We start from the raw sequence: 8,778 nt of genomic DNA, 5'->3' as shown, positions 1-8,778 counted from the left end.
TCCCCATTCTACACACGCACAGCACGCTCACTGATACTCCATGCACCGTGCGTGTGTCTGACTAGCAGTCATTCCTCGCCAGGTGACGCTGCTGTGTCTGGACGGGTTCACATCGACAGTAGGTCGGTCGGTGGTCATGATGTTCTGGCTGATCAGTGTACACCAGGTGTAGAAGTATGAAACCGGAATTTTCCTGTAGCTGGTGGTAGCCATCAGTGTAGGGCCCGTGAGACCACGTCTGCGGCGCCATCTGCTACCTGTAACGGCTGACGACGAATGTCAACACACAGTAATCGAACTTCCATACACCAGTACCTGTTTCAAACCCGTAAACAGGTCGAGTTTTGTGCCTACGAACAACGATTTGCAGACAGCATTGGTTTTCTGTTGTCATTAGCAGAAAACTGCTGCAAGAATCGCATCGAATCCTTGTCGAAGCTTTTGGATATCATGCTCTTGGGAAAAGACAATGTTTCGAATGGTTCAAAAAATTCAAAAGTGGTGATTTTGACGTGGGGAACGACGAGCGCGGGAAACCATCAAAAAAGTGCAAAAACACCGAATTGCAGGCTTTATTGTATGAGGATGATAAACTCAACAGGAATTCGCAGAACAACTGAATGTGGCGCGGAAAGTCGTTCTCTTCTGTTGAAAGCTATGGGAAAGGTGCGTACAGTGGGAAAATGGGTTCCGCATGAATTGAATAAAAGACAGCAACCAAATCGAAAGACCACTTCTGAAATGGTGCTCGCCAGATACAAAAGAAAGTCGTTTCTCCATCAGGTGGCAGGTGAAAAATAGATATATTTTATCAATCCTAAGGGTCGTAAATCATGGGTGGATCCAGGCAAACCATTGACATCCACCTCAGGACCAAATCACTTTGGAAAGAAGACAATGTTTGGAGGGATCAGAAGGATGTCATCTATTATGAGCTGCTGAAACCTGATGCAGACGTTAACACTGATCGCCTCCAACAGCAAATGATCGATTTAAATCGAGCATCGCGTGAAAAACGACCGGAATATGGAAAATGACAACACAGTCATATTGCTGCATGATAACGCCCCCTCACACACAGCAAAATGGGTCAGAGAAACAATCGAGGCGTTCAGTTGGGAGATACTAAGGCATGCGGCTTACTATCCAGACATGGCTCCGTCCGATTATCATCTATTTGCATCACTGGAACACGCTCCTGCTGAAGAACGCTTCAATTCGTATGAAAATGTACGAAAATGGTTCACTGACTGGTTCGCTTCAAAAGACCCGTTTTTTGGTGTAGTATTCATAGCCTGCCGGAGAGGTGGGAGAAATGTATGAATAGCAATGGAGATTAGTTTGAATCAGTTTCAAACAACAGACGAGTAATTATTGCAACCAAATTCTGGTTTCATACTTCTACACCTGGTATTCATTCCACTCTGCATTTGTTAACTTGCGCACTGGTTATCGTACCTACCCATCCTTTCAGGTTTTTCGACTTTCTTGCAATCTGTAAGGCAGTAGCGACGCATAACGTCAGTTGTCAGTTGTCACTACTGTGTCTGCCACGCGGGTTGCGGACATGGAGGGTCCAGCTGCCTCTGGAATGTTTAGGCTCTGGCTTTCCACGATGTATGTTAATGGACTGGCACACAGTACTATCGGTACCCTCAGATATTTTTCGAGCGATACAGTTAGGTACAATGCAGTAGTGCCTGACAGTCATAGCACAAATAGCAGGTCTGTTCTCGATTAAAATTCAAACTCATGCAGAAACTGACAACTCACTTTATATGTACAGAATATGAAATTGTACATTCCAAAAAAGTAATAACCTGTCATTACAATTTTACCGAGTTGCAATATGAGGCGATTTGTGGGGAAATGAGATGGAATGAACGCAGAAGCTCAACGCAGACGGCGGACTTAGGTCCACTCGAAATATACTGGGCAAGTGCAGTTCGTCCACAGGTACACTGATTCCAGAATACTCGTGTGATGCGTCCCAGAGTACTGCTTAAGTCTATGGGACCCGTACTAAGTAGAACTAACAAAGTATATCGAATGTACGAGTTTTGATGGTCAAAATTATGGAATTAAGGCTCGAATTTTTGCAACATCCAACGTATTCACCGGATTTGGCCCATAGTGCAGTTCGTCCACAGGTACACTGATTCCAGAATACTCGTGTGATGCGTCCCAGAGTACTGCTTAAGTGTATGGGACCCGTACTAAGTAGAACTAACAAAGTATATCGAATGTACGAGTTTTGATGGTCAAAATTATGGAATTAAGGCTCGAATTTTTGCAACATCCAACGTATTCACCGGATTTGGCCCATAGTGATATTTTTTTGTTTCAAATGACGAAGAAATAGCTTGCCGGTCGACGGTTCACATCGAACAAGGGGGTCATCCCCGAAAAAAAAAGATGCCTTTTTTGCAGATCTTCTGAAATCCTGTTTTTCGACAGGCTCAAAAAAATTAGAGCAACACTTGGAATAGTGTAGAGAGTTAGCTGAAGAATAAAGAAAGTTATCGAAATAATTTGTTTTTAATTCTTTTCTATGGACTTATTGAACGACCCTCGTACAGAAAGAAGACAGTATGCATGGTCAAATTAAAAGCCAGTCACTACATGAAACTTTAATCTCTGAGTTGCTGAAATCCAAGTAACATTCCTCTTTAAATGAAATCTGAGCGGTAAGTGAACAATACGATCTGAGTAACTTTCACCTTACATACTGTAGTTCAAATGGCTCTGAGCACTATGGGACTTAACATCTTAGGTCATCAGTCCCCTAGAACTTAGAACTACTTAAACCTAACTAACCTAAGGACATCACACACATCCATGCCCGAGGCAGGATTCGAACCTGCGACCGTAGCAGTCCCGCGGTTCCGGACTGCAGCGCCAGAACCGCACGGCCACCGCGGCCGGCTACATACTGTAGTGAACCAAGTATCTTCTCACATTGCGACAGTTTAATGGAAAGAGAATTTAACAGAAGCTAAAGCAAGATAACTTGGAAACCACAACTTTTCCGTATCTTTGCGATGAGTCTCTCCTTGCAGCAGTAATTTGTGGAATGCAAATGGACTTGCTCACCGTATCGCACCTGATAAACCGAAAATGTGTTCGTGTGGCAGATAAACATAGACGTCTTCGTATTGCAAACACGTGCCTTGAAACTCGACTGCGGCGTACACTTATCTTTTTAGCTCAATATTTCATTTTAAAATAAAATAATCTTTCTGCTGAAAGCAGATCATTCTCTTTCGTTCTGAAATATAATGAAACTGAATGCAAATCTCTGGTAAATGCGGCACTTAAGTGCGAAAATGTGAGGATTTGAACAAAGATCAGAGGAGTGGAAAACGACTTTGTAAGAGTAAAAAAAGTGAATAGCGACTGAATATGTACGCATCGTGTAGAAAATCAATAAAAAGTCTGATGTCTTACATGCAAATACCGTTCAATGGGCCACATGACTTTGCATGACTACAGAGTTGCAAAAGACAGAAAATAATGTTACTTTCATTTAAAGAGTGGAGAAGGAACTAGATAGAATACTTGCAGACCGAGGTGAATGAATAAAAATGGACATTGATTCCTGTATGTTTGAATCCAAGTTGTGAAACTGAAATAAAGAAACTGCCATTTCTCATATCAAATGCAGCTGCAAAGTATCTGGCACGAATAAATCTGAAAAATCACGTGACATGTAACTGAACAAACGCCGCCAACTTATGGACCATATCACCTTAATTCTGGGCGATGTTGATTTATTCTGCCCAATTCAACATAACCGTTTGAACTAAATAGTTCGGCACATCCCAGCAGGACCGCATAGCACGTCCACAGCAGCAGGAGGAAGCAAGAAGTGTCCTTCCTTTCCACAACCCGTCGGTGGCCTCGCTTACCAGTTCACCGCACTTACAATACTATTGGCTGGGTAATCTGACCTTAAGTAGCATACTTAAGACATGTCTCTGCCGTTCGCAGCCAAACATAAAGTTACTCTAGGAGACGTAAGAGACTATTTGTTCTCTGAGACATGCAAGCTGTTGCATATTTAGAAGACGCAAAGAGCAGAAGCTGGAACGAACGAATTTGTTTGAGAATACATAGGAAACACCGCTGAATGGGTGGTGGATTACGTGCATCCGAAAATGTTATATAGACGGACAAGGTCTCACGTAGTAACACGTGAGCTCATGTGAAGAAGCCGCGAGGAGCGGCATTGCGTTCCTGGTGACCGTACTGTGTACTTGAGGTTCTGCAGGGTGGCAGCTGGGAACACGAAATGGAGAAGGCGAAGTGACCTGCACACAGTAAAAGGCACAACCGACACTAGAGTTGCAGTTCATCATCTTCCAAGCCGGACGTCTGTATAGGGTAAGCCCGGAGCCTGGACTTGTATTATTCTATCTGCCTTTGCTTGCCTTCATACCAGCGGCATACATCCCTCCAGGTGACTTTATAGTCAGGATCAGTGTACTTCCATTCACTCAGTTCATTTGCTTCAGGCTTAGATGAGCATTAAAGACTGTGTAGTTGAAGTCTTCGCAGCCAAACATGACGGGAGAGGGACTACTTGTTCTCTGAGACATGCCCTACAGAGTATCGACATGTTACCTTGTCCTGCTCGATGACCATAATCTGTCTCCAGTAGAGTACATTTGGGAGATCATTAGGTGACAACTCCGGTGTCATCCACAAACAGCATTAACCGTCCATGTATCGACCAACCAAATGCAACATGCATACAGCTCCATCCCACAAACTGCCATCCAGCAAGTATACAACAAAACAAATGCACGTTTGCATTCTTGCATTCAGCATTCTGGAGGTTACACCAGTTATTAATTTACCAGCATTACACATTAAGAATGGCTTATCTCACACTTACATTAACGTGTGATCTTGCCCAACGTTAATCACTTATGTTACCAAGACAAATGTATTCCCAAAATTTCCTTCATCTACATTAAATATTTTTGGTGATTCGATATTTTTTGCTGTCAGTGTATTTCCCTAATTCCTTCAAAGCAGCCGTCCGCTGTGGCCGAGCGGTTCTAGGCGCTTCAGTACGGAACCGCGTTGCTGCTACGGTCCAGGTTCGAATTCTGCCTTGGGGATGGATGTGTGCGGTGTCCTTAGGTTAGTTAGATTTAAGTAGTTCTAAGTCTCGGGGACTGATGACCTCAGATGTTAAGTCCCATAGTGCTTAGAGCCATTTGAACCTTCAAAGCATCCTCTTAGCCATCACCATACCAGCTAATTGAATGGAGCTTCCTCAGTATCTGTGTCATTAAGCATCTAGACCGGTCGTTGTATGTGACAAAGTAGACTACTTATTAATGTGAAACTTCCTGGCAGATTAAAACTGTGTGCCGGACCGAGACTCGAACTCGGGATCTTTGCCTTTCGCGGGCAAGTGCTCTACCAACTGAGCTACCCAAGCACGACTCACGCCCCGTCCTCACAGCTAAACTTCTGCCAGTACCTCGTCTCCTACCTGTGAGGACGAGGCGTGAGTCGTGCTTGGGTAGCTCAGTTGGTAGAGCACTTGCCCGCAAAAGGCAAAGGTCCCGAGTTCGAGTCTCGGTCCGGCACACAGTTTTAATCTGCCCCGTCCTCACAGCTAAACTTCTGCCAGTACCTCGTCTCCTACCTGTGAGGACGGGGCGTGAGTCGTGCTTGGGTAGCTCAGTTGGTAGAGCACTTGCCCGCAAAAGGCAAAGGTCCCGAGTTCGAGTCTCGGTCCGGCACACAGTTTTAATCTGCCCCGTCCTCACAGCTAAACTTCTGCCAGTACCTCGTCTCCTACCTGTGAGGACGGGGCGTGAGTCGTGCTTGGGTAGCTCAGTTGGTAGAGCACTTGCCCGCAAAAGGCAAAGGTCCCGAGTTCGAGTCTCGGTCCGGCACACAGTTTTAATCTGCCAGGAAGTTTCATATCAGCGCACACTCCGCTGTAGAGTGAAAATTTGGTTATACTTATTAATGTGTTTGCAAATCGTAGGATGAAAGGTGTCTTTAGGAAAAAGCCTTCAATGTGTTTGTTGGAACCATGGGATAGTGTTACTGAGGTGCTGAACCACATGAACTGGTAGACACTTGAAGATAGACTCATCTGTCTCACGAAAGCCTACTTAGAACGCTTCAGAAACCATTATAAAGTGAGGAACCTGGGAATACTCTGCAGCCTTCTATGTATCAGTGTTGCAGGGCGCCATCATGTAGACACGACTGGACTAATTGCAGTGTGTACAGTGCTGTACTGAGGCGTAATACCTGCTGTGTCAGCAACCAACATCACATCAGTGGTTCGAAGAAGCCTAATACTTTTCCGCAAGAGAGACAGCCCTGCTCCGACAGTCCATCAGGAGGCAATGCAAATGCCGCCAGAAACTGCGTACTGCATGGACCTAACCTCTTCTGCCAGACACGTGATCGAAAATAGATATTGCTGTGTCTTAGCGCCAAATGACATTGGGGGCAGCGCTCGAGCCTGACCACACTAGATCGCTCCCAGTTCAGGTGCCGTTTCTTCAATGACTTCATAAATCAGGGTTTTAACTCGAGAGCCACATTCACGTCTGACTTTGCGATTCCGAGAGCTGCCAGCTTTGGACGCAATGCATTTGTGGTTCCTCGCCAAAGAAGACGGGTACTGTGTTGTGGCAGCAGACTTGTGGAATAGTAAACACATTTCTGTTTAACTTTCGAACGGCTACACGCTGGACTTTGAAAATTTTAGTCTCTAGAGAACTTACAATTTATTCATTCAGTTTGTACTTTAACACTGAGCGTTCTAAGGAACTTTGACTTATAAATTGTGTGTTTAATGAAGTGGCGTTCTGCTGACAAAAGTTTAATTGTTCCATTTCGAGAAGTGATTTATTTTATGTTTTATTTCAGTCCACTTCGGTGTATACGTGCTATTAATCTTTGATAAAAACTTTTTCAGTTATTCTTACCTTTTTTCCCGCCATATCACTCAGAGTTATTTAAGAAGTGATTCTTACCATTCTTTGCAAATGTGAATACAGTGGGTATAAGTCGTAAAGTGTAGAATAAAGCCAAGTTCCCTGTGCTGTGCAGTTGAAAGCGGATTGCAGCTCGTGGGCGTGGACCTAGGCGTGAGATCAGCGCCGACATTCCCCAACAGCGCTAATGGGTCGCAGATTAACGGGTGGGCCGCGGGTCAGGTTTCGCTGTGCTGCCCTGAGTCCACAGCTGGCGACGCCCCACCGCGCCTCGGGGACTCCTAGCAAATATTTTCCGACGGGTCGGGACCGCACTCAATTAGGGCGGGGCCAGGCGACGCAAGGCCACGGAGGCACCCCCCGCCCCCCACCAATCCCCCGCCACCTGCCGCCGCCCTAATTACTAGCGGGAGCGGGCGCAGCGGGGTTCACTTGCTGGCGCCGCTGTCTACCGCCCACTGAGCGCAGAATACGAGGCTACCGGGCACCGGGACAGCCCGGCACCTGCTAGCAGACAACTGGAACGTGCCAGCATTTGGGATGGGATGAATAAGTAGCAACTGAAGAGTCAGCAAAATGAAATTGACCAGGAAAACCTTGTGTGCACCTTAAGATATGCAACCAGTGGTGGAGGGTGTAATTTGGGTTGTCTATCTTAGGGACCACAAAACATTTTCCTGGGAAATTGTATTTTGGCCACCATGTATGTGCGTTCCTGATACATAGGATTATTCGGAAGCCCCTCTGCGGTTTCAGCAGACAACAACATAAAATCTACATGAGCCAGCAGATCGGCTGACCATCTCATCCTCAGCCGATTAACATCATTGGATTGGTATATAGGGTGCAGGGGCTCTGAATAACGCTCTCTCTCTCTCGCAGCTGTTGTCAGTTTTCGTCATCTGGGGCCGCTGCTACTCGGTCAAACTGCTCCTTAACTGGCATAACGAAGGTCAGAGAACCCCAGAACATATGATCTGTTCGTACAATATGAATTACCGCGGAAGTAAACAGCCTGTTGACACGCAGTCAACCACGTGGAGTAGCCGCACTGTTTCAGGCGCCATGTTACGAACTACGCGGCCTCTCCGGCCGGAGGTTCGAGTCCTCCCTCGGGCACAGGTGTGAGTGTTGTTCTTAGGATAAGGTACTTTACGTTAGTTTAAGTAGCGTGTAAATCTAGGGACCGATGACCTCAGCAGTTTCGTCCCTTAGCGATTCACACACATTTGAACATTTGACACATAGCATGGATTAAGAAAATGTCATTCCTGTGATACACAATTAGCTCTTCATTCCCACGAAGTAACGAGGGCTGTCGACAGGGGACCTGTGGTTGATTCAATCTTCTTCTTCACAAGAGACGTCCAACCCAGTTGTGTGCACACAGAGTATCATTTCAGTTGTGCGGCTGGATTCGTTATTTCCTGTCAGAAAAATCACACATGATGTAGTAATCGACGAAAAATATCGAGTAAAAGGGAAGTGATATCTGGCTTTCCCTGAGGAAGTGTTCTATGCCCTCTGCACTTCCTCACCTACATACAGTCAGTTCCACAAGAAAGTGTATGGCGTTATCTGTATGAAATAAAACACACTATTATATTATAGATACATATTTACAAGAAAATACATGTTATTAATAATTGCCCAATCGCCCAATAGTTAATCCACTCGCTGCCATTACCGACTATACATTGGCACCTTTTTGGCGTGCTTTTCACGAGAGTGCAAAACGAAATTCGTTAAATTTCGGTTACCCGATAAATCACTCAAATTTAAACGCATATTATCTCGGTAA

General features: G+C 45.3%; 3 non-coding genes across 3 annotated transcripts; all 3 read left to right on the top strand.

The window, feature by feature from the left end:
• Positions 1-5,529: 5,529 nt before the first annotated feature.
• On the top strand, positions 5,530-5,604 carry Trnal-caa. The gene has a single exon. It is a non-coding gene; the product is annotated as a tRNA-Leu (tRNA).
• An 81-nt stretch (positions 5,605-5,685) lies between these two features.
• Trnal-caa lies at positions 5,686-5,760 on the top strand. The gene has a single exon. It is a non-coding gene; the product is annotated as a tRNA-Leu (tRNA).
• Positions 5,761-5,841: 81 nt separating this feature from the next.
• Trnal-caa lies at positions 5,842-5,916 on the top strand. The gene has a single exon. It is a non-coding gene; the product is annotated as a tRNA-Leu (tRNA).
• The last annotated feature ends 2,862 nt before the right edge of the window (positions 5,917-8,778 follow it).

This window comes from Schistocerca piceifrons, chromosome 6 (genome assembly GCF_021461385.2).
Source record: "Schistocerca piceifrons isolate TAMUIC-IGC-003096 chromosome 6, iqSchPice1.1, whole genome shotgun sequence".
Lineage (NCBI taxonomy): Eukaryota > Metazoa > Arthropoda > Insecta > Orthoptera > Acrididae > Schistocerca > Schistocerca piceifrons.
Note: the sequence above shows the minus strand (reverse complement) of the source record. Positions and strands in the feature narration are given on the sequence as shown.